Source organism: Petaurus breviceps, unplaced genomic scaffold (assembly GCF_028583685.1).
Source record: "Petaurus breviceps papuanus isolate PSGF00001 unplaced genomic scaffold, PetGlider_PUasm1.0 184, whole genome shotgun sequence".
In the NCBI taxonomy this organism is placed as follows: Eukaryota; Metazoa; Chordata; class Mammalia; order Diprotodontia; family Petauridae; genus Petaurus; species Petaurus breviceps.
Genome location: NW_027185793.1, coordinates 5813669 through 5833140, shown reverse-complemented (window position 1 = coordinate 5833140; position 19472 = coordinate 5813669). Strand labels below are relative to the sequence as shown.

Genomic DNA, 19472 nt, shown 5'->3' with positions numbered 1-19472 from the left:
AGGAGAGTAGGGGAGGGATGGGATGAGAGGGGGGATGATGGAAGGGAGGGCAGGCTGGGGGGGAGGGAAGTTGGGAGCACCCACTTTTGAAAAGGGAAGAGATCGGGTGTGTAGTCGGTGTGGTTCTTTGGGGCAGTGGCCGTCGTCTGTCTGTGAGCGTCGCAGCCTCTCTCTCCTCCATACAGATCACCTTGAATCAGACTCGAAGTGATCAGAAATGAGTGCACCATCTGAACTTGATAATGAAAAAACCAGTTCTACTCAAGAACATGCAGACTCAAGTTTTCTTGAGCTTGTCAAACTGGACAGAAGCAACTGCAACAAATAGAGTGACAGTTAAAATCCTTAGCATTTCAAAACCCAGGACCTCAGGTTCCAGATTTCAATCCTGAAACCAGAGAGCAGAAAAAGAAGGCCCACATGTCAAAGATGAATGAATATTTTTCTGTGAACAATAGTACCCCATTTATCCGGAGGTTAGGCTTACGGAATCCTCAGCCATCTGGAGTACAGCCAAGAAGCAGGAAAGCGACGAAGAAATATAACAAGAATGGCCAGCTGCTTTGTAATGGTGCAGACTTATGTGACTGGAGAAGAACTGCCTAGGTTGCTTCTATCCATGTCCCAAGTGTAACTCAAACAAATGTGGACCTTAGTGCCGCTGTAATAGAAAATGGGTCTATGATGATATTGCAACTGAGTCTGGTGATGTTGTTACCACAATGCCATATTGTGTTCCTGACTGAGGTCTTTGTGAGAAGATTTGTACTTTTTTGCACATTAACAAAGCACAGAATGGGCAGTTATTGGCTAAACTTTTTTCATCTTGTCTTTTCAAAATGTCTGATTAATATGAAAAAATAATTTCATTGTGGTGAACAACCAAAAAAACACCCCTCCTTAGATATGCTAATTCACTTTTTCTTCAGTTACAGTTTTCTAAACTTTAGAATAACCCAAATGCCAACAAGGAAACACTTTCTTATGCATAATGGGGTGGAATAATTTAATTTCTTTCTCATTTTCTTTATAGTTTCATTTGTCACAAGATAGAGATCAAAAATTGTCTTAAGATTTTTAAATTTGCATATTATTTAGACTATTTTCTGTAAACAAAAATTTATGCCAAATTCATATACACTAAGAAGTAGTAACTCTTAGTTTCTAAAGCCAAAAGCCCAATGGCTTTTACTTTGTAACTACTGTTTGAAAGTGAAAACAAAAACAAGAAAGTGTGAGTTGTGTTTTAAAAGAATGTTGTTTTATATATTTCAAGCTATATAGTACATTAACAAGTAGTTTCTTATAAGACATGGTGTGTAACTAAGGATTGACTGAAATCCTTTTCCCTCATGTTGTTGCAGGTGTTGTGGAAATTATTCTGAGTTTCTTTTGTATTTTTAGATATCGCCATCTTATCTATGTTCTAAGTTATAGTAGAGTTAAGGTTGTGATAAATAGAAGTAGAGTGATTGGATACAAATTATTAATCATGGAATTTAGACTAAATAAAGTATATTTACATAGTAAAAAAAAGAAAAGGGAAGAGATCAAAGTAGAGAATAGAACAAGTGGGAGGGAGGGAAGGATAGTCAGTCTTTTACAATATATCTATTATATTATTGTTCTGCATTAGCCACAAATGTACAACCTATACTGAAATGCTTAGCTTCCCAATAAGGATGGGAGACAAGGGAGGAAGGGAATGAAACTGGAATTCAAAGTTTTAAAATCAAATACTCAAATATGTATACATATACATATATTATTAATACTATTTTACATGTAATTGGGAAATAAGATATACAGGTATTGGGACACAGAGATCCACTGGAAAAGTCGAAAGTGGTATGGGAGAAAATATGGGAGAGAGCAGATTGTAGGAGCGGATATCCTGTGGGACTGCTATTTGGGGGCAATGGGTAGGGGAAAAATGGGGAGAAAATTTCTAACTCAAAATCTGGCAGAAATGAAAGATGCAAATCACAAGTTAATAAAGCATTTAATAAAAAGAAAATGAACTTTTTCTACATAGGTCTGAGGTTCATAATTGGTGCAAACTTAAAATAAATTATTTTTATGTATATTCTAATAACTAAATAAAGTTGGTTTTCTTTTGTGAAAAAAAATCTGTTTGCTATATCACTTGGTACATATATGTTTAGTATTGCTATTGCTTCATTGTATATACCATCTTTTAGTAAGATGCAGTTTCCTCCCTTATATCTTTAAATAAGGTCCATTTTCCTTTTACTTTGTCTAAGATAAGGATTGCTATTCCTCTTTTCTTTTTTTTTAAGCTCTAGCCCCTTACCTTACCTTGATGTTTCTCGTAAACAACATATTGTAGGATTCTGGTTTTTGATCGACTCTCCTATCTGCTTCTGTTTATGGGAGAGCTTATCCGAATCACATTCAGCATTATGATTAATACCTGTGTATTTTTCTCTCCTTCCTATTCTTCCTCCTGTCTGTCCTCTCTCCCCTTTCACCCTTTCCTTCCACATCAGTGTTTTGCTCCTGTCTACCACCTCCCTCAATCTATCCTCCTTTATTCCCATCCTTATCCCTGCTTTACTTGATCTTCTACCCTTCTATTTCTCCATGAGATAAGATAGATTTGTCTATTTAACTAATTTTGTATATGGTTCCCTCTTCAAATCAATACTGATGAGAAAAATGTCTAAGTGATGGTCATTTCCCGCCATTCCATCTTCCCTTCTGCTCTAATAGGTCTTTCATATCTCTTCATGTAAAATAATTTACCCCATTCTACCTCTACCTAATTTCTGTACCATTTAGCTCCTCTTTCACATCCCTTAATTATTTAATACCATTCCCCTCCAATTCACAGTATACTGTTACCCTGTGTGTATATATATTTCTTTTAGCCAAACTATTAGTAATACATTTTTTTAAAAGAATTGCAAGTACCATCTTCCTGTATAAGGATGAAAGTTATTTAGCTTTATTGAATTGTGTCTATTTTCTTTTTCCTTTTTACATGCTTATGCCTCTATTCGGTCCCCTTATTGGAGGTCAAATTTTTGTGTAGTTCTAGTCTTCTTCTGATGAAAGATTGAAATCCTTCTATTTCAGTGAATAGCCATTTTTGCTCTTGATGTGTTATCCTGAATTTTTCTTGGTAAGTGATGCTTGGTTGTAGACCTACCTCCTTTTCCCTCCAGAATATCTTATTGCATGGCCTTTGATTCTTTAATGTTGCAAATGTCAAGTCCTACGTGATCCTGATTTTGATTTCTCAATATTTAAATTGTTTCTTTCAGGCCACTTGCAGTGTTTTCTTTTGTTTTGTTTTGTTTTTCCCTTGACCTGATAGTTATGAAACTTGTTGATACTGTTCCTTTGAGTTTTTGTTTTGGGATACTTTTCCTGAGATGGATTCTTTCAATGTTTATTTTTCCCTCTGGTTACAAGACATCAGGAAAATTTTCCTTGAAAACTTTGTGATTGTGGCTTTTAAGTAGTGTAATGACTCTGAAAATTTCTATCCTAGATCTATTTTCCATGTCAGTTGTTATTACCATGAGATATTTTATATTTTCTTCAATTTTTTTTAATTTTTTTTTTAATCTGTTTAATAGATTCTTGGTGTCTCATAGAGTTATAAGTAGCCATTTGACCAATTTTAACTTTTAAGGTATTGATTTCTTCAGTTAATATTTGTACTTTGTTAACCTCTTTGCCAAACTGAACTCTTTTAGGAGTTGTTATGTGGATTTTTGTATTACTTTTTCCATTAAATCAATTTTATTTTTCACGCAGTTGTCTTCTTTTTTAAACGGCTGATTCTTTTAAAAATTATTCTCTTGCATCACTCTACACTATCCCCATTTTTTCTTCTATCTCTATTACATGATTTTAAAATTCCTTTTTTTTTTTTTTTGAGTTCTTCCATAAGTTCTTTCTAAGCTTAAGAAGACTTCTCATTTTTCTTTGTGGATCTGATGATAGATGTTTTGACATAAACCTTTTCTGAATTTGTGAAACTCAAATAGAAATGGGGGCTATTAAACTGTACAGATGGAACCCTGTGTCACATAATGACTAAATTTTAAAACATAATATTTGCTATGTTTTTTTCCCAATTTTATTTCATTTATCAATTTTTTTCAAAAACTTTATTAATGTCTGGTTTACATAATTCATTTCAGCCAGATATTGAGTTACAAATTTTCTCCCCATTTCCACCCTACAAACCACCATGAAATAACAGTCCCACAGGATATCTCCTCCTCCAATCTGTCCTCTCCCATATATTCTCCCATACCGCCTTCGACTTTTCCAGTAGGGCATGGTGTTTCTCTATGCCCCAGTGCCTGGATATCTTATTTCCCATCTACATGTAAAATAGTATTAATAATAGTATGTATGTATATATATATGATGTTAAAACTTTCAATTTCAGATTCATTCTCTTCCTCCCTTGTCATCCATCCTTACTGGGAATATAAGCAATTGAGCATAGGTTGCACATGTGTAGCTATACAAAATATTACCATAATAGATATATTGTAAAAGACTGACTATATTTCCCTCCATCTTATCACACCTCCCACTTGTTCTATTTTCTACTTTAATCCTGTCTCCCTTTTGAAAAGTGGGTACTTCCAAATTCTCTCCCCCCAGCCTGCCCTCCCTTCTATCATTCCCCCTGTCATGTCCTTCTGCCTTACTCTCCTGTAGGGTGAGATACCCTATTTAATGTGTATGTCATTCCATCCCTGAGCCAAATTCAATGAGAATAAGGTTGGCCCATTCCCTTTTACCTTCCTATTTTTCCCCTTTATTGTAAACATTTTACCTCACCTCTTCTATGTGAGACAATTTACTCCATTCTCTCTCTCCCCATCTCCTCTCATTATATTCCTCTCTCACCTCTTAATTTCACCTTTTAAGTATCATCTCTTCCTATTAAATTGGTCTTGTGCCTTCTATTTATTCATACCTGAAACATATATACACATATTCTCATATGTATTCATATGCTCATATACCCTCCTATATATACATGTACATACACAAATACATACATACATACACATACATAAATAAATACAAACATACATATATATACACAAAAATAAATATACACACACACCTATATATATATATATATATATATATATATATATATATATATATATATATACACACACACATACATATATCGTTTTTCCATGCAGGAGTGAAAATAGTTCAACTTTGATAAGGTTTTTATGATTTCTTTTCCCCATTTACCTTCTCATGCTCCTCTTGCTTCTTGTAATTTGAATGTCAAATTTTCAACTTTGGTTTTTTCATCAAGAATATTTGAAAGTCCTCTATTACTGTGAATGACCATATTTTCCCCTGAGACATGATATTCAGTTTTTCTAGGTAGGTGATTCTTGGTTTTAATCCCAGCTCCTTTGCCTTCTGGAATATCATATCCAAAGTGCTTTGATCGTCAGTGTAGAAGGTGCCAGATCCTGTGTTATCCTGGTTGTGTTTCCACAATATTCAAAATGTTTCTTCCTGGCTGCTTGTAATAGTCTCTCCTTAATCTGGGTATTTTTGAACCTGTCTATATCATTCTTAGGGTTTTTTTTCAGATATTTTTTAGGAGGTGATTAGTAGATTTTTCAACCTCTATTTTCCCTTCTGGTTCTAAAACATCGGGGCAATTTTCCTTAAGAACTTCTTGAAGTATGATTTCTAGGTTAATTCTATGATCATAGCTTTCAGGTAGTCCAATAATTTTTAAATTATCTCTCCTGAATCTTTTTTCCATGTCCTTTATTTTTCCAATGAGATATTTCACATTGCCTTCTATTCTTTTATTTGTTTAAATCTGTCAAACGGCATCTTGATTTCTCATAAAGTCACTAGCTTCCTTTTGCTCCAATCTAATTCTGAAGGAATGATTCTCTTCAGTAAGGTTTTGAGATTCTTTTTCCATCTGGCAAGTTCGGATTTTTAAGACATTCTTCTCCTTATTGCCTTTTTGAGCCCCTTTTGCCATTTGAGTTAGCCTATTTTTAAGGTGTGCTTTTCCTCAGTCAAGCTGTTGACTCTCATTTCATAATTTTCTTGCATCATTCTCATTTCTCTTCCCAGCTTTTCCTCCACTTCCCTTATTTGCTTCTTAAGGTCCTCTATGGCCTGCAACCAACTCGAATTTTTCTTGGAAGCTTTTGGTGCAGGAGTTCTGACTTCACTGTCTTCCTCCTGTTTCATGCTTTGATCCTTTTTGTCCCCAAAATAGGAGTGTAAAGTTGGGTTGCTCTGTTTATTTTGCTTCCTTTGCCTACTCATTTCGCCACTCAATCACTTGACCACTGATGTTTTGCCACAGTAGTACTCTGCCACCAGATAGGGGAGCTTCATCCCAAATGCTGGGGTTTTTACAGCTACCAAAAGTATTAGTAGCATGCCCGCTCAGAAGCCTCCACATGCTCTAGCAAGGTGGTCCCAGACCACAGGTACTCCACTCTAGATCGCAATCTAGATCCAAGCAGGTTAATTCAAGAGATATTATCCTTCAGAGTGGTTGCTTTGCCCCCTACACTTTGCAGGCCAGGAGCTAAGGCTGCCACATGGGGGCAGCTTTACGGCTCTGGTGCCTCAGTGACTTCTTGCCCCAGGGGCAAAGGCCAACCTGCACTCCCAACTTCTGGATCCACACTGCACTGAACTTTCACTTTGTCCTTCACATCTATGTGTTGATAATTCTTGTGTTCTGAAGTCCCTCTAGCCGGTGGTTGGTCAGGCCCACCCTGGGGCTAAAACCTCCAGGTGTCATGGGGCTGGGCTGGGCTCCCAGAGCACTAGGCTGACCAATTCCTACCAGCCTGCTGGGCTGTCCTTAGTGGGAGAGTAGGTTCTCTGTGTCATTTTGTGGGTTCTGTAGCTCTAAAGTTTTTTTTTTCAGTGTCTGCTTTTACTTGAATTGGGGGAGGTGGAAGCCGGAGCCCCATGGAAGTCCTGTTTCTACTCTACATCTTGACTCTGTGTCCTTGTTAAATATTTCTTAACTTCATTTTAATTTGTTTTAAACTTTACTTTGGAGTGACTTCATGAGACCTTTGAGGCACATGATTGACCCTACTGTAGCTCTAAACCGTGGTTCCTGCCTCTACTCTGGTCAGCCTCCAATACCAGCCTAACTCCCACTTCCACCCCATTGTTCATCCCCAAACCCGAGGAAATATTTTTTCTCCCTTTTTTACTGGAGAAAGAGGAGTGAGTGTGGGAAGAATACAATTCCAAGGTGTCCAACTGTAGTAGCTCAGATTTGTCTGTGATATTTTTAGTTCAATGATAGTTAGATATTAAGAATCTGAGAATAAGAGGAGTCACATGATTTGTCCAGTGTCACATAGCTACTAAATAGTAGAGTATGAATTCAAGCAAATCTTCCCTTAATGCAAATGAAAAGACAGTATGCATCCCATATCCCAATGTTTTTACGTTGCCGATTGAAAAGTCAATGATATTTATCCACAATCAGTTTAACTGCCAGATTGACAAATTACATGATTTTTTGACCCCAGAAAAATTTTTTTAAAGGAATGAACATTTTCCAATAATTCTATATATAAAAGATGTATTTTTAAAAAATAATCCAGTCAAGAAAGACATTACAATACTAATATTAAATCAATAAAACAAAAATATCATAATAATAACTCAAATGTATATGATATGCTACAATTACCTCCTACTTGAAATATATATCATCTCAATTTGAACTTCACAAAAAGTAATATGAATTATTTAATAAAATATTATTGGCACTATTACAAAGATAGTCAAACTGTGGGAAAAGTTGAAAAGATCTTTTCAAAATTAATAATCAACAGAAGAGCAATTAAAAGCTGAATCAATGGGTTTTGTCATTATGCAAAAAAATATATCAAGCCTAAATAATAATATATATTTTCTGATTTAAAGTACTATTAAAAATTCACCAGATGACATTTTTCCAAAAATATTAGCATATATTTTGGGTTTAGAATCTGAGGACTTGGGTTTGAATTCTGTCTCTGCTATTTACTCCCTATGTTATCCTGAGCAAGTAAAGTCCTTGAGTCTCAATATATAATTTAATAGAGCTAAATAAAGTGGATCTGAAATTGAAATAACTAAATCTCTTAATCTCTGATTTACTGGAGAGGGATTCCAGGGCAAATCCAAAGGTGGGACCAAATTTGCTCATATACAATCAATACAGTGGAAAAAAGAAGGGACTTAGCTTTTACATAGAGCCTACTATGAGCCTTAAAAAACAAATATTATATTAGGGTGGAGTCAAGATTTTGGAATAGAAACAGGACCTCCTCGTGGCTCCAGCTTCCATGTTCCCCAATTCATGCAAAAGGGGATTCTAAACAAATCTTGGAGCTACAGAACTCACAAAATAACACAAAGAACCTAACCTCCATGCTGAGAACAGCCTGGCAGGCCGTCAGGAATCATCCAGTGCAGCACTCTGAGAGATGAGAAAAGTCCAAAGTGAGCCAGAAGTTTTAGCTCCAGTGTGGGCCTGACCAGCCACTGGCTGGAGGGACTCCAGATCACCAGCAGCTGTGGCCATTTTCAGATTTATGAACACATAGATGGGAAGGACAAAGTGAGATATCAGTGCAGTGTGGACTTTGGAACCAGTAGTTGGGAGTGCGTCAGCTTTTGACCATGAGGGAAGAAGCCACTGAGACTGCTTGGCTTAGCAGCCACCACATGGCAGCTTTAGCTCCTTTCCTGCAGACTGTAGAGGAGCTAAGCAACGAGTCTGAGGCATAATCACTCTTGCTTTAGCCTTCATGGATATGGATTGGAGTCTAGTGTGGAGGTCCTGGGGTGTATGACTAGCTTGCAAGAGCATGTGGAGGCTTCAGAGAGGGCACCCAACCAATAACTCCAGAAGCTGAGAAAAGTCCAGTGTTTGGGACAGAAGCTCCACTGTCTGATGGCAGAGTCCTACTGGGGCAAAAAGCCCAGGGGTCAAGTGACTGAGTGGTGATGTGACCAGGCAAAGAAAACAAAACAAACAGAAGAATCCAACATTATACTCCTATTTTGGGGACAAAAAGGAGCAAAGCATGGAGCAGGAGGAAGACAGTGAAGTCAGAACTCCTGCACCAAAAGCTTCAATGGAAAGTACAAGCTGGTTACAGGCCATAGAAGATTTTAAGAAGCAGATAAGAGAAATGGAAGAGCAATAGGAAAGAGAAATGAGAATTATGCAAGAATATAATGAAATGAGAGTCAAAAGCCTGATTGAAGAAAATCACAGCTTAAAAGACAGACTAACTCAAATGGCAAAAGAGGCTTAAAAAGGCAATGAGGAGAGGAATGCCTAAAAATGCCAAATTTGCCAGATGAAAAAAGAATCTCAACAGCTCAATGAGGAGAATAATTCCCTCAGATTTAGAATGGAGCAAAGGGAAGCTAGTGATTTTATGAGAAATCAAGATGCTGTTAAACTGATCCAAACAAACCAAAGAATAAAAGGCAATGTGGAATATCTCATGAGAAAAACCACTGACCTGGAAAAGAGATGCAGGAGAGATATTTTAAAAATTATTGGACCACATGAAAACTATGATCAAAGAAAGAACCTAGAAATCATGCTCCAAAAAATTATCACATGAAATTGCCCTGATGTTTTAGAACAAGAAGGCAAAATGGAGGTTGAAAAAATTCACTGATCACCTCCTGAAAAAGATCCCAAAAATAAAACTCTTAGAAATATTATAGCCAAGTTCAGGAATTTCCAGATCAAGGAGAGAATACTACAAGCAACCAGGAAGAAACAATTTGAATATTGTGGAAACACCATCAGGATAACACAGAATCTGGTAGCTTCTACACTGGGGGATTGAAGGGCCTGGAATAGGATATTCTGGAGAGCAAAGAGCGGGGATTAAAACTAAAAATCACTTACCCAGGAAAATTGAGTATCATATATCAGGGGAAGATATTGTCATTAAGTGGAATAGAGGACTTCATACGTCCAGTCAAAAAAACATTTGACATTCAGATACAAGAAGCAAGAGAAGCTTGAGAAGGTAAACAGGGAAAATAAATCCTAAGTCACTTATCAAAGTTGAACTATTAACATTCCTACATGGAAAAACAATAATCGTAACTGAGTAAACTTTTCTCAGTATGAAAATAGTTGAAAGGAATATATATATATGCCTGTACTGGAGGGTATACTGGCGTATGAATACATATGTGAATTTGAGAATTTCAGTATATATGTTTACAGGGAAACATAGATAGAGGGCAGAGGACCAATTTAATAGGAAGGGAGGATATTTAAAAAGTGAAATTAAGAGGTTAGAGAGGAATATAATGAGAGGAGATGGAGAGAGACAGAATGGGGTAAATTATCTCATAGAAGAGGCAATGGAAAATGGTTACACAATGGAGGGGAAGAAACAGGGGAAAAGCAAAGGGAAAAAAGAAACAAAAAACACACAAAAAATGGAAGGTCAACCTTATTCTAATTGAATTTGGCAAAGCAAAGCAAATAAAATACACACAAAATAGTGTATTTCACTCTACAGGAGTACGGGGGAAGGGAATGAGAGGGGGGATGATGGAAGAGAGAGCAGGCTGTGGGGAGAGGGAAGTTGGAAGCACTCACTTTTGAAAAGGGACAGTCTAAAAGTAGAGAATAGAATAAGTGGGAGGTGGGATAGGAGGAAGGGGAATATAGTCAATCTTTTTTTTTTAATTTTATTTTTAATTGATTTGTTTGTTCCTTTTAGTTTACAGGATTCAATTCCACAATTCCTTGAGTTTCACATTTTGTCCCCCTCCCTTCCTTACTCCCCCCATGGCGGCATATAGTCAAGTATAGGATCTGTAAATACTTTCACATTATACATTAGTCAGGTTATAAAGATGGATTGTATCAGATGGAATGAAAAATGGTAAAGAAGACATAAAACCAAACAGGAGAAGGAAAAAGATCAGGTATTTTGATTCCACTTGCATATAAACTCAGTTCTTTCCCGTTCTTTCTCTGGATGAGCATATTTCTCTCCATCATGAGTCTTTTGGAATTGACTTATATCATTGCATTGCTGAGAAGAGTCCAGTCTATCAAAGTTGGTCATCATACATACGTTGTGTCTGTAATTGTGTACAAATTTATCCTGGTTCTACTATTCTCACTCAGCATCAATTTGTGTAAGCTTCTCCAGGTAAATGTGAAGACTGTCTGCTCCTCATTTCTTATTGCACAATAGTATTCCATAACACACATCTACCACAACTTGTTCAGTCATTCCCCAATTGATGGGCATCCCCTTAATTTCCAATTCTTTGCCACCACAAAAAGAGCTGCTATAAACATTTTTGTACATATGGGTTTTCCTCCCACTTCTATGATCTTTTTGGGATTTAACACTAGGAGTGGAATTGCTGGGTCAAAGTGTATGAAATTATTTATAGCCTTTTGGGCATGATTCCAGATTGCCCTTCAGAAAGGGGGGATCAGTTCAAGACTCCACCAGCAATCAGTGTTCCAATTTGCCCACATCCTCTCCAGCATTTATCATTTTCCTGTTTTGTCATCTTAGCCAATCTGACTGGTGAGATGTGGTACCTCAGAATTGTTTTGATTTGCATTTCTCTAATCAATAGTGATATAGAACATTTCTTCATGTGCTTATAGATATCTTTAATTTCTTTCTCTGAAAATTGCCTGTTCATATCCTTTGACCATTTATCAATTGGGGAATGATTTGTATTCTAATAAATTTGAATCAATTCTCTGTATATTTTAGAAATAAGTGCTTTGTTAGAGACATAGGTTGCAAACATTCTTTCCAAATTTCCCACTTCCTTCTTAATCTTGGGTACATTGAAGTTTTCTGTACAGAAGCTTTACAATTTCATGTAGTCAAAATTATCCATTGTACATTTTATAATGTTCTCCAATTCTAGTTTAGTCATAAAGGATTTCCCTCTCCACAAGTCTGACTGTTAAACTATTAATTGTTTTATGATACTGCTTACAGTATCAACCTCTATACATAAATCATACACCCATTTAGATTTGATTTTGGTATATGGTGTTAGATAATGGTCTATGCCCAGTTTCTGCCATACTATATTCCAGTTTTCCCAGAAGTTTTTGTCAAATACTGAGTTCTTATCCCAAAAACTAGGATCTTGGGGTTTATCAAATGATAGATTACTATAGTTGTTGACTTCTGATTCTCGTGTGCCTAATCTATTCCATTGATCCACTCCTCTATTCCTCAGCCAGTACCAAGTAGTTTTATGATTGCTGCTTTATGATACAGATTGAAATCTGGTATAGCTAGTCCACCTTCCCTAGCATTTCTTTTCATTAATTCCCTTGATATTCTGCACCGTTTATTCTTCCAAATGAATTTTGTTACTAATTTTTCTAGCACTACAAGTAGTTTTTTGGTAAATTAATTGGTATGGCACTAAATATATAATTTAATTTTGGTAAAATTGTCATTTATATTAAATTAGCTCAGCCCAGCCACGAGCAATATATATTTTTCCAATTAGTTAGGACTGACTTTATTTGTGTGAAAAGTGCTTTGTAGTTGTGGTCATATAGGTCCTGGGTTTGTTTTGGCAGGTAGATTCCCAAATATTTTATAATATCTACAGTAACTTTAAATGGGATTTCTCTTTCTATCTCTTGCTGTTGAATTTCATTGGAAATATAGAGGAATGTCGAGGATTTGTGTGGGTTTATTTTATATCCTGCAACTTTGCCAATTTTATTTATTGTCTCAAGTAGTTTTTTACTTGATTCTCTAGGATTCTCTAATTATATCATCATATCATCCCCAAAGAGTGATAGCTTGATCTCTTCTTTGCCTGATTTGATTTCTTTGATTTCTTTTCTTTCTCTAATTGCTACTCCTAACATTTCTAGTACCAGATTGAGTAAGAGTGGTGATAGTGGACACCTTTGTTTCAGCCCTGATCTTATTGGAAATGCTTCTAACTTCTCCTCATTACATATAGTACTTGCTGATGGCTTTAAATAGATGCTATGTTTTATTTTAAGGGAGGCTCCATTTATGCCTATACTTTCTAATTTTTATAATAGGAATGGATGTTGTAGTTCGTCAAAAGTCTTTTCTGCATCTATTGAGATGATCATGTGGTTTCTGCTAGTTTTATTCTTTATATGATCAATTATACTGATGGTTTTCTTAATATTAAACCATCCTTGCATTCCTGGAATAAATCCTACCTGATCAAAGTTTATTATTCTTGAGGTAAGTTGCTGTAGTCTTTTTGCTAGTATTTTATTTAGAATTTTTGCATCTATATTCATGAGGGACATTGGTCTATAATTTTCTTTCTCTGTTTTATCTCTTCCTTATTTAGGTATCAGTACCATATTTGTGTCATAAAAAGAATTTGGTAGGACTCCTTCTTCACTAATTTTCCCAAATAGTTTGTATAGTATTGTAAACAAATGTTCTTTAAAGGTTTGATAGAATTTACTAATAAATCCATCTGGCCCTGAAGATTTTTTTCCTAGAGAGTTGAATGATGCCTTGTTCAATTTAGTTTTCCAAGATGGGGTTATTTAAGTAATTTACTTCCTCTTCAGTTCATGTGGGCAACTTGTATTTTTGTAAATATTCATCCATTTCCCTGCGATTGTCAAATTAATGTGCACACAATTGGGAAAAATGATTCCTAATTATTGTTTTGATTTCCTCTTCACTGGAGGTAGATTCACCCTTTTCATTTTTGAAACTCATAATTTGGTTTTCTTCTTTCTTTTTTTATCATACTGACTAGGGGTCTGTCAATTTTGTTGGTTTTTCATAAAACCAGCTCTTAGTTTTATTTATTAATTCAATAGTTTTCTTAATTTCAATTTTATTAATCTTTCCTTTGGTTTTAAATATTTCTAATTTTGTATTTAATTGGGGATTTTACATTTCTTCTTTTTCTAGGTTTTTCAATTGCATGCCCAATTCGTTGACCTCCATTTTCTCTAATTTAATCATGTATGCACTCAGAGATATAAAACTTCCCCTAAAAACCGCCTTTAATGCATCCCACAAATTTTGGTATGTTGTCTCATTATTATCATTCTCTTGAAAGAAATTACTGATTGTTTCAATAATTTCTTGTTTGACCCACTCATTATTTAGGATTAAATTGATTAATTTCCAATTTGTTTTTAGTCTGTCTTTCCATGGCCCTTTATTGCATACAATTTTTTATTGCATCATGATCTGAGAAGGATGCATTTAATATTTCTGCCTTACTGCATAGAATTGTGAGGTTTTATGCCCTAGAACATAGTCAGTTTTTGAGTATGTGCCATGAACCACTGAGAATAAATTATATTCCTTTTTAGCCCCATTCAGTTTTCTCCAGAGATCTATCATACCTATCCTCTCTAAAATCCTGTTCACATGCTTAACTTCTTTCCTGTTTATTGTGAGTTTAGATTTATCAAGTTCAGAGAGGGGGAGATTAAGGTCTCCCTCTAGTATACTTTTGCTATCTATTTCTTCCTCTAATTCTTTTACCTTCTCCTCTGGGAATTTGGATGCTATACCACTTGGTGCATATATGTGAAGTGATGAAATTGCTTCATTCTCAATGGTGCCTTTCAATAGGATATAGTTTCTTTCCCTATCTCTTTTATTTAGGTCAATTTTTGCTTTTGCTTTATCTGAAATAAGGATTGCATCCCCTGTTTTCTTTTTTTTTTTTACTTTAGCTGAGGCATGATATATTTTACTCCAGCCTTTTACCTTTACCCTGTTGTATACCTCTATTTCAGATGTGTTTCTTGTAAATAGAATATTGTACGATTATGATTTCTAATCCATTCTACTATCAATCTCCATTTTATGGGAGAGTTCACTCTATTCACATTGCCAGTTATGATTGTTATCTGTTTCTTTCCCTCCATCCTATTGCTGCCCCTGTTAGAGTTCATATTTTCCCTCTTCTCTTTTCACCCCTTAATAGTTTTCTTTTTGACTACCACCTTCCTCAGTATTCCCCTATCAGCCCCCTCCCTTTTCCTCCCCTTTCTCCTTCTTCCCTCCCTACTAACAATCACCCCCCCCTTTTGTACCCCTTTCCTCTCTTACTGCCTGTAAGATATTGTTATACTTAATGAAGTATTTTATTTCTTCTTGGCACCAAGAGTGACAGGAAAAAATCTCATGCAAAGCTCCTCTCCTTCCCCTCTTTCCCTCTGAAATGACCCTTTTTTGTGTTTCTTCTCCATAGAGTCCTGTGCTTAACTGGTTGTTATTCCCTTCTTGTAGCAGAACCAATGAGGGAAAAGCTCATATGATTCCCATCTGCCTTCCTTCTTTTATTCTGCTATGCAGGTTTTATGCCTCTTTGTGTGGCATAATTTACCCTTTTCCGCATCATTCATTCCCTTTCTTCCATTTCAGTCCTTTTGTAGTCCTTAATAAGATATTTTTAATCATCATTTTGTGTATTTTATATTCATACCCTCTACTTGTCTATAACCAGTTTGCTTTTATCAAATAGCATGGTGTATATATGTTTTCTTTGTTTACCTTTCTACATCCCTGTTGCATCTCATAATTGGAGGTTGTATTTTCCATTGAGTTCTGGCTTTTTTATCAGGAAGATCTGGAACTCTGTTATATCATTGAATGACTATCTCTTTGCCTGGAAGAATATGCTCAGTCTCAATGGGTATGGGTTCCTTGTTTGTAACCCACGTTCTTTTGCCTTCTGGAAATTTGTATTCCACTGCCTCTTATATTTCAGTGTAGAGGCTGCCAAATCCTGTGTAATCTTCACTGTGGACCCTCGATATGTGAATTTTTTTTTCTGGAGGCTTGAAGTATTTTCTCCTTTATCTGGTAGTTCTGGAGTTTGGACACAACATTGTGAGGACTTTTCAGTTTGGGATCTCCTTCAGCAGATGTCCTGTGGAATCTCTCAATTTCTATTTTACCCTTAGATTCTAGTATCTCAGGGCAGTTTTCCTTAATGAGCTCTTGGAGCATGTTGTCCAGGCTGATTTTTTCATCAAGATTTTCTGGTAGGTCTATGATTCTCAGATTATCTCTCCAGGATCTGTTTTCCAGGTCAGTTATTTTTTCTTTGAGGTATTTTAGCTCTTTTTCTAATTTTTCATTCTTGTTTTGTTTGACCAATACTTGGTTACAAATAGAGTTATTTGTTTCAATTTGGTTGATTCTAGTTTTCAGCAAATCATTTTCCTTGGTTAATTTTTGGAGCTCCCTTTCCATATCATGCACTTTTCTTTTTAGAGAGATGTTTTATTCATTATAATGTTTTTTCTAATTCTGCTATCTTGGTTTTGAGAGAATTATTCATTTTGTCTTCTATCTCTCTCAATCAGTTTTCAAAATTCCTTTTGATCTCATCTAGGAGAGCTTTCTGTGCTTGGGACAAATTCCCTGTTGATGTTTCAGCTGTGGGTGTGGAGTCCACATTGTCTCCCTCTGGGTTTGTTTCCTCCCTCTGAGGATAGTAGGACTCCAGAGTCTTTGTCTTTGTAGTCTGCTTTCTATCCATTTTGAAGCAAGGCTCTAGCCACTCCCTTCCTCTAGGGATCCCAGGCCTTTACTGTAAAAGATTTTGCCCTGGGGCAATTGCAGTTACTATGTTTTCAGTGTCAAAGGGGGGTTTGGAGCAGGTGAGGTTCACTCTGTCATCGTGGTCTTTGGAGGTCCTGATAGGGGCTTTTTAAAAAATTTCTGGGCTATAAAGTGGTAGCCCCAGGAGTATTTGCTGTCCAGGACAGGGTCCCCTGTATTTATTTCTTACATTCCTCTTTACAGTCCCAGCCCTTTGGTGACAGGCCTGGCAGTGGCCCTTGTGGTTGGTGGGATGACTTGCCCTCCAAGTTGATCAGGCCCCTTCTGGGCCTGCCTCTGTGTCTCTATAGTCAACCTTCTACAATACATCTACTACATTAATTTTTTGCATTAGCTACACATGTACAACCTGTACTGAACTGCTTAGCTTCCCAGTAAGCATGGGTGAGAAGAGGGAATGGAATGAATAAGGAATTCAAAGATTTAAAATCAAATGTTTAAAAATATATATTTACTAAAAAAATAAAAATAAATAAAAAGGAAAAAAATATCTCATTTAATCCTTAAAATAACTGTTATATGTTATATATTGAGGAAACTGAGCAAAGAGAGATCAAATGAATTGCCCAGTTCTTCCCTTAACTAAGTGTCTGAAGTTTAATTTGAATTCACTTTTTCCTGACTCCAGAGCCAACTCTCTTTCAATTATACCACCAGCGGCTTCTAGGAAAGAGTTTGTGAAAGTATTTTAAAGAAATATATATACTAAATATAAGCAATTGTTGCTGATATTATCACCTAGTGGTCCTAGTTGTTGAAGATATAAAAATAATGCATCTCTAGTTTTCTTAAATATGGCTTTGTCATTTGTGCTAGTTGTGGGCATATCTAACTAGTGTTCTTTTTTTTTTCAAAAATAGTTAAAAAATGTAGTCATTATTGGGCCCAGCACTTGACCTTAACAAACGATTTATACCTGTTGAGTTGAATTATTTTATAGTATGTAAGAGGCTAACAATTGAGAGAATGTTGGGTAAAGGAAAACTGGAAAATCACATCCTAGAAATCTTATACAATATACATAGACATGTGTTCCCAAACACATATATTCATATGCTTTCATCACTGCTGCTTTTCTTTCATAGATGTACCATTTCAGGGCATTTTCAAATTATAAATGAATGTGATAAAGTTCTTACTGCCCAGCTTTTCCTTCTTGAAAACCCTTAGGAGAGCATTTCAGAACATTAGTCACTAAATTAATATGTATGGTCAAGGCACAGACCCACCAAAGGACCCATTTTCAACTAAAGTAGAATGTAGTGTATGGAACTACATAGGAAAAAAATGAAATGAGATCTCTCATCATCTCCTAACAGTTCAGATAGCTGTACACAACCATCTTCATTTTTTTAAGTAGGAAGAAAAACAAAACTAAGAGGAAAATGTGTATTCACTTATCTCACTCTCTTTATACCAGCAACATGCTATTATACTGTCTTCCTTCTAACTCTGAATCTATGCTAATTTCTAGATCCCTCTATCTAATTGCCTAAAAGGAAGTTTAAAAACTTCCTCCTACTCCTAACTTTTCCTCTTTCTCATCCTAGTAACATTATGTCTCTAATTTATACAGAACAACTTGATCTTTTATTCAGTTTCTATTTAGATCTCTTTGGTTTAAAAAAATGCTTTCAGTGTAGTGAAAAGAACAAAGGGCTTGCTAGGTTTCTTCCTCCTACTCTCCCATCATTACACTGTCTTCCTACAAATGAATTTATTTATCCTCTTGGTAGACTGAATGGTATAAAATTAATTGATCCTTTCCATCTCAATAATTTTTTCTCCTAAATATTTAAATTTTATCTCTTCATTTTACGAATTTGCATTGTGTGCCTATTTGTGAGCTATGGATACTGTGACTTTCTCGATTTCTATTTCCATGTTTAATTCTTTGATGTATTTTTGACAATCACGTTTTTAAACCTATAAATTTTTTCACCAAAGATTGTATCTTCTTCTAAATTTTGATGTTTTACCACTGTTCTCATTTTCTTTGATAAAATTATTTCTTCAAGGACTTGTTTTTAACCATTCATTATTTATTAGTATATTACATAATCAATAAAATATGTTTAGAATTTTTATTTTATTTTCATTTCTTGATTTGTGCTCTTCATGCCTTAATATTTTTTGTAAATATATCACGAAGACCTGAAAACCATACTTATAACTTCTGCTTAATATTCATTAAGGTATAGCAACCTACTGGTTTGTGTGCTGGTGCCTGCTTGAGCCTCAATAGAATTGTTTGTTAAAATTTTCAGTGGGAATATTTATACCTCAGAATTCAACAAGAACTTCAAATAAGTCTTGATTGATTTTGTTGTTATTATTGTTGATTGTTTAGACTTACAGAAGTGATGGGGATAATGTAGATAAAATTAAAAAAAATGTCCTCTATATTTTTTCAGAAATTAAGTACTTAAAATTTTAAACAGGACAATATTGATCATACAGAATATTTTTACTATTGTCTTCTGACCTTTCACTTATTCTGTATGATCAATAATTCTTTTGTTATTGTTGTTGTTTTAGTCTGTAATGGACACACTGAAGTTCCCAATAATTTTTTCTTCTTTGTTTAATTTTCAGGTAATGTTCAATTTTTGGTACTACTGGAATTTGTTGTGAAATGCCCACCAGAAATTATACACTAGAGTGCCCTTAAACATGCTAGAGGGGACCCCTACTCGGTTCCTTGGAAACCACCTAATAGGCTCCAATAGTAAAGAAATGTTTCACCTGTGTTGCTAAAAACATGCCACAGATTCCCACGGATTCAGGTCGGTTTCGCTTCAGTAGAAATAA

General features: G+C 35.4%; 1 pseudogene; it reads left to right on the top strand.

Moving 5' to 3' along the window:
* Positions 1-217: 217 nt before the first annotated feature.
* On the top strand, positions 218-746 carry LOC138161252 (ARL14 effector protein-like pseudogene; annotated as a pseudogene).
* Positions 747-19472: the final 18726 nt, after the last annotated feature.